Here is a 21,531-nt window from a genome sequence, read left to right as displayed (position 1 = left end):
TTTTTTAAGTTGTTTCACTGCCTGGAGAGTTTTTTTGGGGTTCAAAAGTGCAGACACCTAAATCTGTGAAGGAATCCAGAAGTGACCAGACTTAAGAGGAACAGGCAGATTTACAGATAAGAAATTTACAGATTAGGTTTTTTTTAAAGCTGCCTCAAGGCAGAGAACAAAAAAATGTGAAATAAAGTAAGTACTACTGCTGAAATCCATGGTTTATATTTGCTCATGAAAAATCTTATTTAAGACCAGTGGAATTCCAAATAATTCCCTTCTGTACATGGCAAGTAGTTAGGCTCAGGATGCTCTTGCTGGAGGAAGCAAAAGGCTTGGAAGTGTTCAAAAAGGGACTGGACCAATAAATAAATAAATAAATAGATAGATAGATAGATAGATAGATAGATAGAGATATATATATTCACCGACAAGAAAAAGAAAAAAGAATTTATTTTTTTTTTTAAAAAAAAACAACTAACCAACCAAAAATTTTTGTTGTGAGTAAAGATAACATTTACAGCATAAAAAATAGCTGAGCCATAGGCCACCAGATCCTGGGACAGAGCTGTGGGGAAGCGTGTCTGGATGCCCAATGAGTTCCCCTGCATTCCCCTGGGCTCCTCCTATTTGGCCACGTTAAAGAAGATATCAGACTAAAGAGGCCTTGATGAAAATCAGTGCAGATGTTCTCTTAGCCTTATGTTCTTATGTCTGCATACCTATATAGAGGTAACAGCTTAAGGAGCCTCCAGTAACTATGGAGATTATGCTGGTCCGTATCTGTCATTTTTTTTGTTTGGATTTTACAAATAAGAGACCACTGCTTTCTCTGCTAAAGAAGTAAGATTTTAAGGAACTCAATCCAGTAACCTGTTCCCTCTAATAAAATAAAATAAAAAGCTTTGGAAGAACCTAAAAATAGATTCTAGTAAGGAAATAAAGCAGTTTGATATAACGTGGTACACAGGCATAAAAGTCACTTAGCTTTACTTCTATGAGACAGCAAAGCCAAGAGAGACCCAACGAATGCAACACAGCTCTGTAGCTCCCATTCCCAGCAATCAATCACCTCAAAATCTTCGCAGCATCCCCAAGGAACAGTGAAGCACTATTGTCTCCTTTCTGCAAATTCAAAGAAGTGATGCACAAGCAGAGTAAGTGCTACATCTGCAGTGCACCCCAGCATTAAATGTGGGGCCCCCAATGCTTGGACACTCAGCAGTGCCACTGAGCTGCTTTGCTCCCACTCTTCGCAGCATCCCTGGCCACTGAACACTGCCGAGGCTCTCAGCCAAGGAATTTGGTTCCCCCTCTTGAAATCATCTCCCTCTCTCATGGTAATGAGCACTTTAATCTATCAGGCAAATGTAGAGCTTCTTGGCACTGCTTTTTATTTCTGATCTGTGTTTTCTCTCTCTCTCTCTCTCTTTTAGGTTAATTTATCTGATTACATGCAGTGCACCGCAGCCGTGTTAAGGTACCAGTCGAGTTTCCACTTGGAGGCTTGGAGGAAAGATTACCATTAAAACGTGACTTCCATCCACTCAGCTGAAATTACTATTGATTGCCAAAGAAAAATATTTGTGCTGTGAAGCTGGGAGCTATGATGTTGAACCGTATTAACATAATGTTAGCATAGCTACGGGTGTTTAGTGGCACGCAATCAGATTTGAAATGAACGTTGATTATAGATTGAGATTAATGTTCACATATTCATAGGAACACAATGAAAAGAGCAATTTCCTTTCTACTACAGATCAATGGTTTCCCCATTCAATTATACAGCTGTAATAATTGCATTATGCGGAAATATTTCTTAATGGCTTATTTCATTCTCTCTGCTTGCCTGTGTGTGTGAGAGAGCTGTGTACTTGCACGCATGCATGCATGTGTGAAATGTTTTGTCAGTGGTACTTGCCAAAGCCTGTATCCAATGCAAAAGACTTTAATTACTAGTGCAAGTGTGTAATCTTTGGCTAAGCTAATAATCTCTTGGCATTTTCCCACTATTCTCTCCATTTCCCAGCAGAGCCCTAAGCCTCCTTTGCTTGCTGAAGTCTTTATCAGCTGGATCCCACTGCACAGAAGATACACAATTTGGGTATGACCAAAATGATATGAGAGATACTGTGCTGTGTTTGTGCTTCTTTGTCTCACTGTTTTTGTGCTGAGAGAAGCTGGACTTCCAGTTAGAAACTGGGACAACTGGAACTCCTGATCTTCCTAGTGCTCTCATTTCACTAGTTGGTGTCACAAAGAAGCACAAGATCAATTATGCAGAATGACTTCTTATCAGTCAAGGGTTTGGGATCAAATTAAAAATGAGGCCTTGAATGCCAAAGGCACATCTGCAGAAAGAGGAAGCAACCACTAGAGCTCCTGTTTTATCATGCAATCAAGGCAAGACAGGACACCCACTTTGGAAGGGAAATCTGGTAGTGAATGAAAAGCAGCTTCAAAAGCACCCATGGGATCAGAGCACAAGAACCTTCCCTCTCTATTTCAGTGCAGTGCTGCTCTGGGACCACTTTTTTTTGTGTGTGTGTGTGTGTGTTTTCTTGGAAATATGTCCTCACTTTTGCTCTTCTTTGCTCAGACATAAGCTCAGATGCATTCTTCTTCTGCAAAAGGATCACCCTTAATTTCCTATTTTGGTGGGTCAGCAGCCTGCAGAAGAAGAACATCTTACCAGAGAACAGGCATAACTCATGGGCTTCATATAGTGGGTGAAAAAAAGGTGTTTTTGCATTGAAAGTTATCAAGTTCTCTCTATGGGAAAATAAAAGAGTAGCAGCAGGAGCTGATTGAAAAGCTTACCATCCATTACTTGGCTTTGCTTTAGGGGATGTCCTGTTACTGAGCCTCCTGACTACAAATGGCTTAGAACATCTCTGCAGTGATATTTTGTCAGACAGCAGCACTGTCACTGTGCAACATTTCCAAGCTCTGTCTCAGACACGTACTGACCATACTGCTGGCAATGATGAAAACTGATAATACAACAAAATGCTTTTCATAAGGCACAACTGAGTAACGTGCTTCAACTCTGAAGCTGAGGGGAAGACTATTCTGGTTGTACACCATTTCTGCTGACTGCTGGCAGGAGTTACAAGGAACTCATCGTGCTAGAGCTGCGCCATGTATTCAAACTGGCTGAACTTCCCTTCCCTAACACTGGTCACCTTTTTCTCATCGGGCAGGCGCATCCAGCAACACAACACAAAGCTGCTCCTCAGCATGGTGTGGCTCATTGTGTTTTTCTTACTTACACCATTAACAGTTGGAGGGTACAAAGAAGTAATAATTTCTGTACTTTTTTTTCAGAGCATCTAGAAAAAAAAAAAGATATCCACATTTTAGTGTATTCCACTCTTCCATACTGTACAAGCAAAGCTCAAGTCGAGGGCAGCTCATCAGCAGGATTCAATGATGTCAAATCAGTTTCAGCCGCTTTCCTGTACTTAGAAGAGCCCCCCTCCCCTTGATTTGTGGAAAGAGTTACTAGGCAGGGTTTACAAGAATGGCAGAGTCACTGTTCCCCTTGTGATGCTGAGTCATCAGATGGAAAAAAAAAGAGCAAGAATGAGGCAACATGTCCACTCATTCAGCATTAGAACTGCCTCTCCTTTCCCCTTTCCTCAAAAGTTTCACATCTCTGTTCACTCATCTCTGTTCATTAGAAATCACACAGAGGGCCAGGCACAACCTCATCTCACATACACCTTTATTTACCAGCAGTGGAGCTTCACTAAAAGGGATGTATTTGAAGGGTCTTGACTGGAGGAAACATAGATGGAATCAATGATTGCTTTTGTTAAATTCAGTATTTAGGCTCATGGGAAATGGGAAGGCCCTACTTTTTTGTGCTTCAGACAATCTCAATATATTTTAGTGTGACCTAGCCAAAATCTACCTGAAAAATAAACCAGCAAATAGATGCCAAATTTGGCCCACTGACACACCAGTGTATGGGCTGGCAGAGGTTCTTGTACCTGCAGTCACTCTGGGTTCACAGAGGTTGTGAGGAGCTGGAATCTGACAGGATGTCTCACAGAGGCCCCAGGTTGTGGCCTGAATTCAGCCCCAGTGTATGGAGGGGTGCAACAACTCCCTCCTGAACTACAACTTTAAAAGCCTCATTGCCAACAACTGCAATTTATTGTAGGTATTCAAGTCAGGTATTCTTCCGTCTTCAGAAAGCAAATTATTCTATCAATTATTAGATTTCCAAATCAGCTTGTTCTGAGAGGGGTTTAGCATGACTTTGCAGTAATTGCTGGAGAGGATCACAATACACTCAGTTAACAAAGTGAGTAACAATCTTTCTGCCCCAGACCTCCCTATGAAGGTGAGGGAAACAGGAATTTCATCCAGTTTTGAATTAACTTCCTCCAGACAGGACATCTGTCTTTGGCATGGATCTGCTTAGAAACCTGGGCAGGGATTCATCTTGCCTGCCTCCAAACAACTACAATGTGGACAACTGTGTTGGATCCTGCCATCTATGATTCATTTATGGTTGAGTCAATGGAGAGAAACGGAGATTTCTGAATCATGATTAATGACCAATTTTAGTCAAGCACATCAAAATGAGACGAATTGTGCTTCAGAACTGTTGACTGCTCTCCATAGTCTGTAGGAGAACCTACACAGCCAGCTCACATGGAGAAATGTATGTAGCTACAACATCAGAATCTGCAGTAAAAGCCTGAACAAAGCAAATCTCATTATTTTTTTTCCTAGATAACTTGCAAAATACAAAATCCGGGCATTTATATGAGTACAGAACATGCTCTACAGATTTTAAAAAAGAAAACAGATATCTGATTTTAAAAAAATATAAAGACATTCAGCAGCTAATTATCATAGCCTTCTCACTAAAACAAATAAGGAAGCAGAGTTTGCTAGAGGCTTACTCAAGCACAAGCTGGTCTGAAATCACATCCAATTAGGCAGGAAGCATCAAGCAATGCTTTGTTCACCGGGTTATTTTCTGCAGATTTTCTGAGTGGTCTGTTACTTGGCCTAACACTTTACCTTGTAAATGTGGAAACATATGGCATGACCTTCAACTCCTAATAGCCTTCAAGAAGCTGAAGTTGGATTATTTGGGGTCATGGGTAACAACTCAGAAGCCATAGGTCAAATTCAAAACCATATTACACCTCTACAAAACTCTTTTCAATAACTTATGGCATGACCTCTAGCTCCGATTAGTCTGCAAGGGGCTTGTGTCCTCTTTTCATACATTCATGAATTCAAAATCTCCAAATCAAATATTAAGAAAAGCTCTTGCACTCTGCTTGTTATGGTAGAAGGCTATATATTTTAAAAACACTGCTTTTATATTAAATACTTTGTCAGTAAAGCTTATTTTAATCGCATGCATGAGTTCCACCTGCGCTGCTCAGCAAAGTACAATGAAAATATCATAAGAGATCAAATAGGTATATTTTCCCCTTTTGGGGACAGATACACTTTAAAAAGTGGCATTGATATCCAATAGTCATCTTAATTTATGCCTCACTTAATTCTGTGCATGATTACTACAGATGCCTTTGTAGAGGACTGAAAATCCATGTTCTAATATTGTGTACTCAAATGCCTTGTTCATTCTCAGAGTAATGCTGTGCAGGCATGCAAGTCTTCATGACTGATAGGAGCAGCAGACACCCTGACCAGCAGCACAGTGAAAATGAATACTCAGATATAAGTGAGGCAGGCATTAGGCACAAAAGGCCTGGAGATATAATGGAGCCCAATTTGTGTTTCTTCGTTTGCTTATGCTGAAGGGAGCTTTTAAGCAAACTAGAACTGTCTTTCCTGGCATAAGATGCTTTCTTCTTATTGGATCAGTCCTTTTGGAAAAAAATCTTACTTTTTCCATTGTGTGCATCCCAAAGTAAAGGTTGACCAATGACAAGTACATTTATATCTATGAAACAAAAATGAAAAAACAAACAAGTGATAAAATCAAGGTAGGAGGAGCTTGAGCAATGAGATTTAAAAAAAGAAAAAGTAAAAAGATCTTTAAATGGTCTATCACTGCTATGTAGGCAAATATACTCCAGTGTGTCTCTGAAACATTAATACGCTTTCAGAGCAATAAGTAATATGTGATGCAATTGGTCAAATGTTGGTAGTCCAAAAAAAAAAAAAAAAAAAAAAAGACTAAAACTTCTGCCAGTTGGCAGAATAAATGTTACCCATCAGAAAATAACATGGTATGTTGTGTATATTGGTTTATAACCTAAGCTTCCCTACACTGCACTAGGAAACTGATAGAAGGGTTATAAACCTGAGATACGTTAACTATGGATTTAAGAGACTATTGACCCAGGCCTGTGAATCAGGATCTTGTGAAAGTGGACACAGTATCATTAAGAGTGTAAAGATGGCAAATTTGAGGAAGTGAGTCTCCATTTGTATCAAAGCAAAGCAGTTTTTGTATGGGAGGGAGAAATATCTAATTGTTTAAGCCTTTTTGGAGATATATTTAAAAGTAGTTCTCAGGGCTGCATTTGGAGAGGAGACTTGGCTTCCAAGGAAATTTGTCTTTTGCACTCCAGGCTGGAGCTGAATGTCTTGCTCATGTTTTAGATGGATTGTTAAAGCAAGCTGAAATGGATGTATCTCCCAGGAGTTAAGAGAAGTCTGTAAGTTTGAGCATATCAGACTGGATTCATCACCTAATCAGAGTTAGCTAGAATGTCGTGTGCAGGATTATCAAAGGGGGTTTTCTGTAGCTTTTCTCTTTATTGCTTTGCAACCTTTCATATTACAGTCTTTAGCTTTTTAAATGCTAGAAAGACAATTTGTTTGGGAAATAGCAGAAATAGCAGGAATAGATTGTAAGAAAATACAAGTTGTAGTGTCCCTTGCTAATATGTTCCCTGAGCTGTTCCTCCTTTGCATAGAATCCTCTGCCCCTTGGCCTTGGTATTCAAAGACATGATGTCAGCTGTTTTTGGGTTATGCTGATGAAACAAATCCACAGCTTTCTTGTTTTCAGAATAAGAGAAAGGGCAGGTTCCTTTTCTGGGCATGTTGTTTTTCCACCACTCTCAGTTAGTTTTCCTCCCAGCAGAACAGTGCTATTGGGAACATCGGTGCCTGAGTGTTGTGCTGGCTGAAGACCGACCTCTGTGCCTGCAGCTCAGCAGCTCGGGAGGACCCGGGCAGTGGAACTGCTAATGTGTGTAGGGGTAGGTGCAGATAGACATTCTGGAAGAAGCAAGACTTGGAAAAGCCACTGCAGTCTTTTGCAGTAAATGCTCAGCCTACACAAAAGTGAAGACAGACAATGGCTTTTTATCGCAGTTTTCACATTCCAGTGCTGAGGAACAGAACTCTGCTGGGAAAGAGAATGAAAAATTCAAATTCTGACTTTACATCAGACTGAAATTTTCATCGTCACAGGTTAGCATTATGAAAAGGCAATGCCTGTGCTACGGTTACGCTAGGTAGCACCTTGTAACTGGAAGGGCTTATATGTCACGCTACATTGAAATACGCAAACACTCTTCACCTCAGCTCAGTAAGTTCTTGGCATCAATCACAACTGCCTCCTTCTCCACCCGAAGTGGTTTACGCAAAACTGCCCATAATTCACTCTTTCTGAGGTTCACTAGCTCAACGAACCAAATCAAACCACCTCTGCAGCCTCCAGCAGCCTTACTGCTGATCTCTTCCCTGCTCACCAGGAGGAGGGAAGTAGCAAGCACATCTGGTGCACCCTATCTGCAAGAACTGGTCCCATTCCTCATTTTGTATTTGAACTTCCAGGTTGACCCTCTTCCCATTGCTTTCCCCAGCAGCTTTACTTCTGCCAGGATCAGAGCAGTGCCAGATGCTGCTGTGTTCCTTTATTTGCACAGCAATATTTCTGCTGCTGTGTGTGTGCAGATGTTGGGCTCAGAAATCCCATCATCATACTCCTTACAGACTACGTCTTGCAGCCCTTTGCTGAAGTGGCCAGGCATCTACTGGAAATTCAAGTTGTCAAATCTAACAGGCAGGAATCAGAAAGATCCAGAAGCTCCTCATCCAGAAGAGCTGAAAAGGAGAATGGAGGCCAGAGATTGGCCATAAATCTTACCTGATATCTTCTAGCTGTGGACCAAGGATTTCTTAGAGCAAAGCATCAAAGCAGAGTGTTGAGTTGTAATATGAGGAGGTACAGAGGAGCAAGAGGATATTCTTCTTTCCTTCCTTCCTTCCTTCCTTCCTGGGGATTCCTGGCAGATAAGCTGAGTCAAAAGCACTAATCAAGAAGCTATTTCAGTGGATGGGGCCCCTTGCACATAAAGTTCAGTCTGCTGAGCATCTTGGTGAATGCTTTGCAGTGTGGGATGTACCACGCTGAGACCAACAAGTCTTCCAACCTTCAGTGCTATTCTGGTCCAGATGGAAGCCCCCATCTGTTATCATCCTCAAGAATCTCCTTGTGAGCAGAGTCCCTGGATCTTAAGCTACAGTTGATCAGATGTTACTTGCACTTCTTCAGTAGGTGGAAAACTAGAAACTTAGCAACTGTGTGTGGTGAGCACCTTCCTGAGAATTGTATCACTGTCCACGGAGTGGGAAGCCAAAAAAAAAAAACAAAAACAAAACAAAAAACACAAGGCAAAGGACAAACACATTAGTCTGCATTGCATATAAAAACTTGACTTTGCAAGTGAAAATGAAGCCTATGTTATCTGCCTGCTCCCTTCACGATCATTTGCCGACAATGCAAAATCATCATTTAATTGAATATGACTGGCAATTTCCATTAAAGAAAGAGCCCTGATTGGAACAGCAGAGTTTGATTCAGGTCAGGCTTGAGGTATGAGGCTACCAAAATACTGAAGGGACTTAGAAGTAGATCATAACGAGAGCTTCTTGCAGCAAATAATTTAATCAATTAATTTGCTCTGTTTCTTTTTTCCCTTTGGTTGCAAAATGTTCACAGGCTGATTGCAATTTCTCCAAATTTATTTCTTATTCAGATTTACTCAATGGTATCTTTTGCCATTTCAAAAATAAATAATATTGACTGATTACAAACAGTTCTCTGAGAGGATATGCTACTTTGTATTCAAAATAAGGTCTGATTTAGTTAATAGCTTGGTCACATGGCTCACAAGGCATCATTTCTTCTTAAGAGTGGTCAGCTACAAATCTTGCAAGTCAGGAGGAAAGTCTGAGGAATTTGCTCTGGTTATGGGTACTAAGGGAGTTGACTCTGATACAAAGGGTAGGGAGTTTTAAATTTGGAGCATCTTAGAGGAACAGTTGGCCCTCCTGAAACCTGCTGGCTGGGTGCAATGGTTGTATTTGATTTTCTTTCCTTGCCTATCTCAGACAGTATCCTAAAGCAGATGGCCAAGAAGTTCCTTTTATTTTTGTAAGGTCTAACTAGTCCTGAATCTGTAACAAATGCCAAGTGGAAACTGTGCATAATAAGAGGGAACAACAAGGGTACAGAGAGATCTTGGATTTACCTTTGTGCTGTCTGACCAGCTTGTTCTGAGCCGCAGTGGAAAGGATTCCTCTTTGCTGTTACTAAAAGCCACGAGGAAATCTTTTACTTCCTGGTGGGAAAAAAAAAAAAAAAAAAAAGAAAGAAAAAGAAAAGAAAAAAGAAAGAAAGAAAGAAAGTAAGAAAGAAGGAAAAAAAAGAGTAGAAAAAAATAATTGTGACTAAAGGAGAGACTGACACAAAGTGTCATAAGATGTCATCTGAACACTCATCCTGCTCTGAGGAATTTCACACCCCACCCATTCCCCCTGAGCCATGCATCCAGTGCAGGAAACATGGGCACAAGCCGAGGTCACAAGAGGGACGTGTTCCCCTTCTGCAGCACATGGAGATGTTCTGATGCTGAATGTCCACTGCTGGAAACCGTTAGGAGCAGGTTAAATAACCATCTGCCAGGAGACACCCACTGAGAAGTCCTGCTTTGCAGCCAGCCCACGGTCCAGACAATCTCAAGAGCTTCTTTCCAGTCCTTTTTTTTGAGAGGAGTGATTCTTTATATAATAAAAAGTGTCACAAGTTCTCCTTGCCCAGAACCTAAAGGCAATTTATTCTTGGCTTCCATCTTCTGTGATTCTCCTGAAGGGAGGATAATTAGCAAAGCAACTTCTGAAAGCAGCCACTTGAAGTTTATCCTTCCCCACAAGTGACACTCAATTGCCTCAAATATTTGCATAGCACAAGGCAGAGAAAAAGTATGAGGATGGATCATGCAAATCAAACATATCCCAAAGAGGTCTGCAGTCTGGTATGTTTTTTAATTTTTTTGCAGCATCACCAAGGTCTCAGGGGATGTGATTCTGGCTAATCTGAAAGGCAGTACCAAACTTAGGTGGAAATAGCAGGAAAAGCATTGAGGAACAAGGCTGAGGGGCTCTGGCTGAGCTGTGTGGGATAGGGCACATCACCTGCCTGCACATAGGGAAATTGGGGGCTTTCTGATCACTACAAGGCTAATCTTCTCCAACTTACATTAAAGCCAAATGCATCAACACAAACAATATAATAGAGCCATACTGTATAGAATAAAATTATATTGTAATTATGATGTAATAATAATGTAATAAAACAACATATGGAATAAAAGCTCACAGACTCTGAATCCACAGCATTACTATGACAGAGCTATTTCAGCGCAACTGCTGAGATGTAGAGATGTGTATACACATGGAGTTCTGAGCAGAGGTCTTTACGGTAAGAAACGCGTGCTTGTCCTCCCCCCTCCCCTTTCTTTCTTTTTTTTTTGTTTTTTTTTTTGTTTGTTTTTGCAGTTTCACTCTATTGTCAAATCCTATTTCTTCCACTACCTTCACCTTCCAAAGAAAGCAAACACGTCCCACTTCCAGCAAAACGCTTATTCAGTGCCTGTCTTCCTAGTGCTAATGTCTTTCTCAGATGGAAGATGTCGTGTTAGGCAGGAACCAAATGAAAAAATAAACAATTAACGTGGAGGATTCATTGTTTTTTACATGCCTTAATATTTTACTTTCCAGACTGGCAGCACCATGGGAAACAGAACCTTTGGTTGAACGGTAATGCATGTCATGAATACGGGGGAAGAATTCTGAAGCCGTAATTCAGGTAAGTGAGAGCTGAGAGGTGGTTTTTTTCTTCTTTTCCCTCTCAGTGTTTGTCTTTGTTTCTTTTTCTTTTTTTCTTTTTTCTTTTTTTCCAGGCAATGATTTCTTAGTACATATCATCAAGCACATATTAAGCAGAGTTTCTGGACGAAAGCTTTCCAGTCTGGACTCTTAGACTTAGCAACTGTTCCAAATGGTACTTTAAAATGTCTTAGCTGTGTAAATACATGAGACCTCAATGTTTCCCTTGTCAACAAAATGAAAAACAAGTTAGATTAAAAATATTTTTTTTTTTTTTAGTATTTTCAATTATATACTTATCAGTAAGAAAAAAAAATCACATGGAAAGAACTCAATGTTCTTAACTATATTTTTTAATTACCTCCAGTTTGATATTAGTTGCAGGTACAAGAAAAGGCTTCAGAAAATGACAACTTCCTTTCATATCTAAGGGGTGGATGTACAGAAGAAAATCAAGGTCATCAAGGCTGAGGCTTGTACTTGACGTGTTATCTTGGGCTAGGTCTCCTTAGCTTGTGAGATGAGCTAACTTCATAGAAAGCACTGGAAGGACTACGTGCTGCAGCTTGCTCAAAGGAGCCGTTTTATTGCTCAAAGCAATTGAAATAAGCTTCACAGTAGCATGATCTGAAAGGGTCACCACAACATCCCACAAGCAGCACACAGTTTTCTGTGCAGAGATATGGAGCTGGAACTGCTCCACGAGTTCAATGACAGAAGTACCTTTGAACTCAGTGGCTAGAGCTTTGTCTAGTCTGATTTTCAACTAACCATCAATTTGCCTTTTTCCCCACTTCCAATGATTTCTTCCATCTGATTACATTTGCTTAATGAATCTTTTGTTGTATATTAACTATCCTTTATTAAATGCAAATTTGCAGAGGATTAAACCATACAATAGATCCATGTTATGTTGAATATCACAGTAAAATCTCAATAAGCATGAGTGTTTTCTTTTGTTTTAGAATTCAGTGGATGCTTAATTAATGTGGGGTAATAACTCTTGCCTCTAGAGGTATCCCTCCAGTTTTTTAAAAAAATCATTATTATATGTTAAATGGGAACAGAGATGCCTTTGAATAATTTCAAAGTTGTCTACAAGCAGAAATGAACTGAAATACTGTTTGTTCATTTGGTGCAAGACTTCATGCTTTAACCCCAGCATCCTCCTCATCTGACCACTCAGATGCCTGCTCAAGAGACAAGGTGTAGGACTGCACAGAGGCCAAGATGCCTGGCTGAAGGCATACATACCCATGCCATTTCCTGACATATTAGACAATTCTTCCTGGCAATAACTAATAGCTACTAGAAACTGTTCGTGCTAAAGGTTAGAACACCCAGATGAGAAACAAGGGCACTTCCTATGAGCACTGAGCTGACTCTTGCACATAAAAAAAAAAAATCTTATGAATTAGTGATACCAGAATTTTCAAAATTTCCACCGATTCTGCTTAACTTGAAGTCAGGTTTGTTCAGACCATCTGTCCATTCAGTCCTGGTATCTGAAAGACTGCTGGCGAAAACATTACACTCCAGCAGGGACTTCTGAGATCGCTGCATGATGTCATGCAGAATAGTTTTCTGCATAAGCTGAGTACCTCAGACACTCCTCTGAACAGTTCTGTGTTTAATTTCTGTCCTTGTCACTCCAAGAAAGTCTAGAGAATATGCTCACACATGTAGAGTTTCCAAGAAACGGAAGTGGAATCAAGAAAGCTCAAAAAAAATCCATGTAGCTGAAAGGAATATTTTCTGGGAAATTCTCACTTTTCCTATCTGTATGTGGCCCGTGATATTATAGTCATCTTTGCATCTGAGCAAACAACAGCGATACCTTTCAGATGATAATAATATGCCTAGTGCATTGTGTCACTATGTGTTCTTCAATGTAGCCAGGTATGAGTGCATGCTTTGGAGGGAGAAGTATAAGCCTTGCTTTCTAGGGCCAAAAAAATCTTTTTCACCATAAAATGAAACCATTGGCTTTACTAGCTCTACTACTGTTGTAATAACAAACAATTATTACTAATATAAATTAATGATAAGGGGTTTGATGGTTTGAGTAAGGTGTTCTCACATTTCCAGCCCTTCTTCCCCTCTTCCAGACATCCAGCACCCCAGCCTCACCTCTTCTTGGTACTGTCAGTGTGGGGCTGGGATCCTGCATCCTTCATGACTGCACTAGAGCAGGAAGGGGACCACAGAGATGTGAAGCATAAAGCTGATTGAACACCACAGTCCTTCTCAAACTCTATCCCTAGTAACCCCACAATTAGCAATAGGCTGCGGCATGCAGAATAGGGATACAGATTCTATCAGCACCCTCTTGAGATCAGCCTCCTGGCCCCCTCATTGGGATTGTTCCACTACACCATTTATTACCAGAGCTGGGCAGGGGGTGAGGGGATGCTGCCATGGTGCTGAGCCAGGCCAGCTTCCCAACATGCCACTCTCTGTCTCCTGCTGAATGTTTTGTTTGCTTCATTGGATTCTAGGGTAAAAATTCTTGGAGTCTTTATTTAGTGCCAAATGGAACCACCGCGTGACTCCGGAAATACCTGTCGCCTAATTAAATTGTCTAAAGAGGGATTTTTGGAAAGCACTCCTAATTCAAGAGCTTAATTTAGGCTGGGCCCGTGCACCAGAGCTTTCTGTCTTATTATTAGTTGGAATTTTAATCATTACAGATCTCCCCCACCCCCGGCAATTTTTCCTCTCTCCCCATCTCCTAACAACCTGATTCTGGCACAATTCCCTTCCCCTTTAACTCTCCAGAGCTAAAAATAATATCCTCTTGGATCCGGCCAAAAAAGACGACAGAGAAAGAGAGAGCACTGAACCAGAGGTGTTTAATTAGCAGGAGTGAACTGGAGATGGGTTCAGCAATCATTTTACAGCAGCCTCCCTAGAGACAGACCAAATGCATTGTGAGAAAAACCGGGCTGGTGGGTCCCAGGAGTAAGAAGGTGGTATGTTCTCAGGGCAGCTTAAGCCTGTAACAGATGTAAGATGCAGCCTTCATATGCCCGGATTAAGAAAAAAAGACTCTTGTGATGAGTGAAAGGATGCTACAAGCAAGCAACCCTAAAGAAATGTTCCAGTGATGGTACCCACATTGATCACATATTTCAAGCATCACCTCCAGATGCAAGACCTCTACGAAGTGATTGGCTCTGAGATGGTTAGGCACCATGAGTCTGCTTTTAAATCACATTGAGATCCGTAGGTGGGAAGTAATAAGCATGATTAAACTTCAGGTAGTGATTTTGTGTGCATGTCCAGGGCCAAAGGTAATAGCTATTGATCTGGCATCTTCACACTGTCACCTCAGGGAATGGCACAGATGTTCCAGTGACAAGCTGAGCACATCACAGGCTACATGAGTAGAAAGAGATTGGCTATGTCCAGTGGAGTTATTCTGCATTTGCTGTGAGGGAACTGTCAGAATGACTTTTGGCATTCTTCACTGCAAATGAAAAGGAGAGCTCAGGCCTTTCATTTCCCTTGCAAAAAGGATAGCTGTATTCTGGTTGTACTAGGCTTACAGCAAAACAAAGAAAAGTCCTTGTGCTAATCAAACCTCTGAGATAATTATAACACACAAGCAAGTCTCCAAGGCAGAGGCAGGTAGAAATATGTACATGTGTAGACTTTTTTTATGCTGCCTTCACCCTGCTCCTGCACAGAGCACACACTTCTACCCACAGAAGAGCCTAAAAGACCACCTGTGATCCAACCTGGACTGAGGTGCTCTGAATGCAGCAGGGCTGTGGACTATGTGGAGCTGGACATGCCAGCATGTACCCATGTCAGGTTGCAGAGAACCAGTGGGAGTGTAAACTCCACTGTTAAAGGCATTTTCAATTGCAGCTCCAAACAGAAGCACTTTTAACTTGGGAAACATACATACATATACCTTTCTACACATATACAAAATTGCAAACTTCTGACTTATTTTAACTCTGAATTGCCTTTTTTTTTTTTTTTTTAAATTCAGCTGTATTTACTGGGCTGGCTTGCCTGCCAAGCACATTAAGTATCAATCATTTGTTGTTTCATTAGTACCAAAATTACTTTCTAATTGACTTTCTAATTGTAGTTAAAAGCAACTTTAGCACAGGCTCGAAGAATCTTTCCTAGAGGCCTCTCTGTGTCCCGTCTTCCATCTGTTGTCACTGGAGCTTAATGGAGATGCCTCCAGCAGAAGACTGGTATCAGATAGATCACTTGTTTGTAGGATATTGCTTTATTTTGTATTTAGTTTGGCTTTACTTTTTTCTTCGAAGTCCTGTTAATGACTTGCTGTTTCTGCATTATGGGATATTTGTCTGATAAGTATCTAGCCAGGAGCTAAAACATCACCATTGTGACTCAAGAAATACACCAGGACAAAATACTATGGACAACAGAAGTGCCAAGATGTTCCCAATGCCTTCAAAATCCTGGAAACATGTTTAAAATGGTTTTTCCTTTTTAATAGTTGTGCAAAGGCAGATTTTTTTGTTGTTGTTGTTTTTAAATGAAGTTGCAAGTGCCTGTGCATTTCCCCTGGCCTGATTCTTATCGCATGCACTGCAGTGCAAGCCTCCTGAGACTTCAACAAGGGTAGGCATACAGAAGGAGAAGTTCAGAATGTCCTTGGGCTGCCCAAGAGCCACCTGCTCCCTGCCCTCCAGCTGGAACTGACCAGAGCTGGAGGCTTTCACTGAGCACACAGGAAAAGGAAGCAGGAGGGAATGCTGCTCCCCTCATGCTAAAGATAGAAGGCAGAATTCATCTCTGCTTTTAGCAGAGGAACAGGAGTGGCATTTCCCCACCTACTTCCCCTTATGTTGTCCCTACCAGCATGGAAGGCAACATTCTACAGAACCGCAGCGGAAGAAAACTTTTAGTGAGAACAAGGATGCTGCTAAAAGTGCTAGAAGAAACTAGTTTTGCCTGGGAAGCAATGCATGGGGTGATGGAGGCCATGCTTGTGTCTTCTGGGACTGTTCCACCTGAGCTTCAGCAGGCTGCAGTGGATCCTTTTAAAAACTCCATGGGTTTGCGACTGCCTCAGAACAATCAGCATCCTGAGAATCTTTAGCGCGCAGAAAAGACCCTGCTCTCAGATCACTGTTACCATCATAAGATTGCAACTGCAACAGCAAAAACATGTGGTTGATTTGGTTTGATTACAACATGCTTTCAGCTAGTACCAGCAAGGATTTCCCCTATGTCCAGTCCAGTTACAAATCCTAAACTGTTAATTCAGATATCCAAAAGTGTCAGTTCAATACTGGAGTCATCAAAATGCACCTCAGTAGCATCAAGTATTTGACTTTATGATCCATCTCCTCCTTACAGTTCCATTGCTTGTTGCTGTCCTGTCAGTGGCAGACAGGGTAGCTCTCAACAGTGCTTTGTGCAGGTGCAGCACTGCCAGCAGCTCACTCCTGCTGAAGCAGTGCTTCTAGAAACAGGAAGCCAAATTCTGTGTGGCTCCACTAGGACTTCTCCTGATATGCTCCAGTCTGATCAGAGGGTCAAAACCTGGCACAGTATCTGCTCTTCTCCTCTCCTCAACTCAGTGACCTGCACAGCTAGCCAACAAGCAGTGACCCCTGAAGCCTGCCACAGCTGCAAGTAATGAACAGCTTTGTGCCTAAGACAGTAGGCATTTTGCTTTCATTTTTCATGGCAGCACCATCACAGCCCTGTACTTCTGCAAAACCTTCCACTGAGCTGCGCCGAGTGAAGCTGACCACTGACCAGACAGCCTCCGAGGCAGCACGTGGCCAGGCAGAGGAGAAAGCAGAAGCAGGAGGTGATGCCCAGGCTGTCACACAGCATGTCACAGCCAGGCACAAGGGAGAGCTACAGCCTGGCCACCTCCACGTAGTCACCCAGCTGCTGAATCCAAAACCAGCATTGGCTGCAAGCAATAGCCTTGTGGCGACTGCTTGTCTTTGTCCTGGTAATTCCCATGCTTTGGAATGCACATGCCATAGTAACAAATTGAGAGTTTTTAGAGTAAGCATTGGCCTAAAAAAATAAAAATAATACAATATTGGGGCACAAGTAACATAAGAGAAAGAGAGAGAGAGAAATAAATAAGAAAAAATTAAGTCTTTTCCCCACCACCCCCCAGAAAAGCTTTGCCAGCTTCCAGTGATTCCTCTTGTATTTTTCTAGTGTCTCCTGATGATTATCATCTGTCTCAGGAGCCCACCTTGCACAGATTAGATAGGTGTAATCAGAGTATTAACTCCTCGTGTACTGATAATTAGCACGAGGCTCTGCTAGCCTGTTCTTGGCATTGTCTTAGTGCACTGAGTTGTGTGGTGGCCTGTGCCACTAGGGTGGTTTGATGATCCTATAATCACTGTTGTGCATCACATTTGTGAGAGTGAACATCAGCTATACCCAAGAAGCAACAGGACTGGGTGAGAAATTCACTTTCTACTCCGACAAGCAGAGCTAACAGCAGTTATTTCTCTGAGAGGTAACAGGTAGACATTCAAGTGAATGAAAAGGTTATACACTGCTAGCTATGCCCTCTGCTGCCTACCATGGCGACACATACAGAAAACCAATGCAAAGCAGTCTTTGACTGCGATAACAAATAAAATGATTCCCCTTTGTAACAATCTGAAAGATCAATACAGCAGAATGGTAATACAGGAGATGCAGTAACAGAGAGACTAGCATGAATGGGAAGATGTTACAAAGGAAAAGCACTCACCTGTCTCTAAAAAGCCAGGCTCACAGAATAAATTCTACAAAGGAAGTATCACCAACCAGAGATCCTCCTAGGGTGGCAGTCAGCCCTTAAATGAGGTCTAAGAGAGGTAGAACCTGGCTCCATCTCTTCCAGTCACACAGGTGAATTGCCTTCACATGTGTTTCCAAGGCAGACTTGGTCCTTTCCCCAGGTGCTCAATCAGTGGTTCAGGCTGTGACTCAACAGTTACCATACACTCTTCAAAAAGAAAAAAAATTAAAAAGTGTCTTTAAGATCCATCTTTTGTAAATCTCACATGTAAGTGGATTAGAGGGTGAAAGTAATCATGCAGCTTATGTAAAGAGCCAGACTAGACCTGCTTAGAGGGCTTCTTAGGAAGCTTTGGCAAATGTCAGCCTAGAGAGCACGACCTGCCCCTTGGCTTCCTAGCACAGGACTTGGTGCTATCGTTGCTTTGGAGCAGTAGCAGAGGCTGTCCTGGCATATCCTCACTTTGGCACCTACGCAATGCTTTTGAATATATTGGCAATTTGTACTATGCCTGCTGGAGTGACTTTATTAGATATTTCCTGGAAGATGAAATTCATATGAAAGCTCAAGTTCCAAGAGTCAGGAGAGTCTCAGTTTTCTCTGCCATCCTCATCAAGTTGGAGTATTGTAAGAAAATTTCAGGTGCATTCATTTACTGATGATTTTGGCAAAATCTTAGTTTTGACTACTTTAATCTGGATTCTCATTCACTGTGGATCTCTGCACAGCTACAGGTTTGTTTCTATGACTTCAGCAGAGTATATAACACAGCAAAATCAGGAAAAAAATGGAAGAAAAAAAAATCTCTCTCATCTGATAGTGAGGTGAGCAGAAGCAAAACTGTCTGCTGTGATCTCATTGACATCTGTGGGCATTCAGATAATCTCAGGGAATGATCTACATTCACTTCAGTGTGGGACTGTGCTTAAACCAGGCCCTGTTACAAGTGGTTCTTGATGCCTCTTATTCCATGTCACCATGAAAATCAGAATATGCATTCAGGATCAATGTAATATAGGAAGTCACAGCTTGATTTATGCAAATATATTTTATATTATGCAAACACACAAGTGACCTTTCTTTAGTTAAAGTGAGTTGGCTGTTGAGCTCAACTGCAGAAAAATTGAAGGTGTCTGCATTATGCAATGGAAATTTCTTCAGAGAACAAATGTGTCTGGTTACCTGCAGCAGGAGCAAAGTGACAAGACATTTTACTAATATTTCTTGAAGAGATCTGAATCATAACAGAGAAAAGCTGGTTGGACTTTTTGAATAGAAATGTATTTCTGCAGAAGTAAGATGTTGCAGCCGAAGTAAAAAATGATTGAAAATAATGAGTTTTAAAACAGGAAAAGGCAGCGACAGAAAGGCAAATTTAAAAAAAAAAAGTTTAGTGATTGTTTTGTTTGAATGTCAGGGAAATATAATTCTCAGTAAATTGGAAATACTTATTGAAAGTGGTCTTCAAAAATACATTTACTTCCAGTGTTATTTGTAGTTTTTTTCTTTGATACATTTGCAATCACCTCTGCTACAAATTTACTATGAAAAAAAAAAACGTTGTTGTTGTTGTTGTTGTTGTTGTTTTGTTTTATTAGAAGTAAACACAATTGAACTTATCAGCTGCTGGAAGTTCACATGAATGTTCTGAAACATTATTTTTGGAGAATCTGATGAATTCTGTTTTCTCAGCAACAAAGAGATTTTCCGAGCAAATTTACCCCTCTCCTATGCTGATATTAATAGATCCTGAGTTACACTACACGTTTTCAAATATTACTTACGTGTTAGCTTTACAGCTTCTGTTTTCTCTGTTAGCTACATTCAGGCAGCTAAACATTTGAAAATGGACCCTTACTAAGCACACTGTCAGGAAACAAAAGAAAAGAATACACAAAAACACACACAGAAAAAAAAAAAAGAGGAAGGGGAGAATGTAGTCATAAGCTATTGAGGCTATTGAGTACATTCAAGGCAGGGATGATGGAACCTAAGAAGGACAAATATACAACACAGATCAGAAGAAAAGTAGTGTGAAAAGGGGAGGCGAAACAGCATTTCAATTGTCTTTCTGGAAATGAAGGGGTGACAGCATTCAAATCAAGGTGGAGTTAATCAGGGTTTTTTATTTTTTTATTTATTTTTAAATAATAATTGATCTAGGCTTAACTCTAAATTAGAGCTGGTCCAACAGTGCTGGATATTAACTCACAGCTTCACTAGGATGCGATCAGTCTTCCTTTGAACCCGATGCAATGGGGCAGCGTAAGACTGTCTCCTGTCCCAGGCTGGTTCCTCCTATACTCGCCAAGACCTGGCAATGATGACAAGATGTCCAGTGGATGGTTTCACATTTAAAGCACAATTTGGCAATCAACAGTATGAAGGACTGTAGCAACCTAAGCAACAGTCCAAATACAGAAGCAATCCCAGTCCTAAGAATCAGAGGCAACCAAACTTGGGCACAGCTGAGCTGGATGTACAGAGAGAAACTGGACTCACTTTGGGAATAATCTGAACATCTAGGATAATAAATTTAGCAACTGTGTGACACCAGCTGGAAACTGGACCCACCAAGATATTTAGGCATTTAGTCTTGTCTTGGGTGACTACTAGGTTGTTTTGGAGCCTGACCACTTTCACAATCTTGGCAACAAGTAACAAAGTATCCCTATTAGAATCATAGATCACTTGGCCCCTAGGGCCCTTCTCTGGACTTGGGCCTCTTAATCTGCTAAAGCACTTTGGAGCATCCCCAGGGTGCTCTGGGCCTGCAGCCCCACAGGCGAGGCCTAGCTGTGCTGACAGCCCTGCAGGGCCTCGGGCTGGTGCAGGCCTCAGCCTTCCCGCTCTTTGTTCAAACTCCACGCAGCATGTTTTGCAAAGCTTCAAAGTGCCACTTAACGGGGCTTTCATTTTCCTTCCAGCTGAAGGGAAAGTGTTGTTAAACTCCCAGGCTGGCAAGTCAGAGTTTACACAGATGGAACAGTTAGCACAGACCGCAGAGCAAATACCAGCAACCAACCCGTTTCACACTTCTAAAGAAAGAGAGAAAGGAATGGCAGAGGCAGGCCAAAGCAAACAGGCCTTGGAAAACTCGAAGTCTCTGGCTGGAATTTTCAGCTGTTACTTTTCTTTTCACATTCAGGCTTTTCTGGAGATCTCTCGATTCAGCAAAGCAGAGAGGGCTTTTGCATTCATACAAAATGATTTAAAGCTCCGCCAGGAGTGCTGTGCTGGGTCCCAACAACCACAAAACATACATTGCTTGAAATTTTATAAACTTGGTTTTCACTGAGAGCCACATTTAAAAAATATATATATTTCATTTCCAGCAAATAATATGTTGTTGTATTTCCTGCATTTTACCCAGCTATGGCAGAGGGGTGTGTCACTTCAGATACCTTTTGCTTGTTAAACCTGAGGACCCCTCAGGTGTCCCAAAAAGAGCCCAGGATTTCTCTAGGTTTGTCCACCCAGCGTTCTGCCCCACAGTCATTGAGGGTCTGGGATGAATATCACCACCTGAAGCAGCTGCATCTCCTTGTCCCACTGCTGCTGGCCCTACCAGCAAAGCACTGGAGCAGAAATTAATCTGGGGCTCTTGCACAGTGATGGAAACGTAACCGCTAGGCCAAACCCAGAGGAATTTGTTTTAT

Source organism: Gallus gallus, chromosome 20 (assembly GCF_016699485.2).
Source record: "Gallus gallus isolate bGalGal1 chromosome 20, bGalGal1.mat.broiler.GRCg7b, whole genome shotgun sequence".
NCBI lineage: Eukaryota > Metazoa > Chordata > Aves > Galliformes > Phasianidae > Gallus > Gallus gallus.
This window is presented reverse-complemented; position numbering follows the sequence as displayed.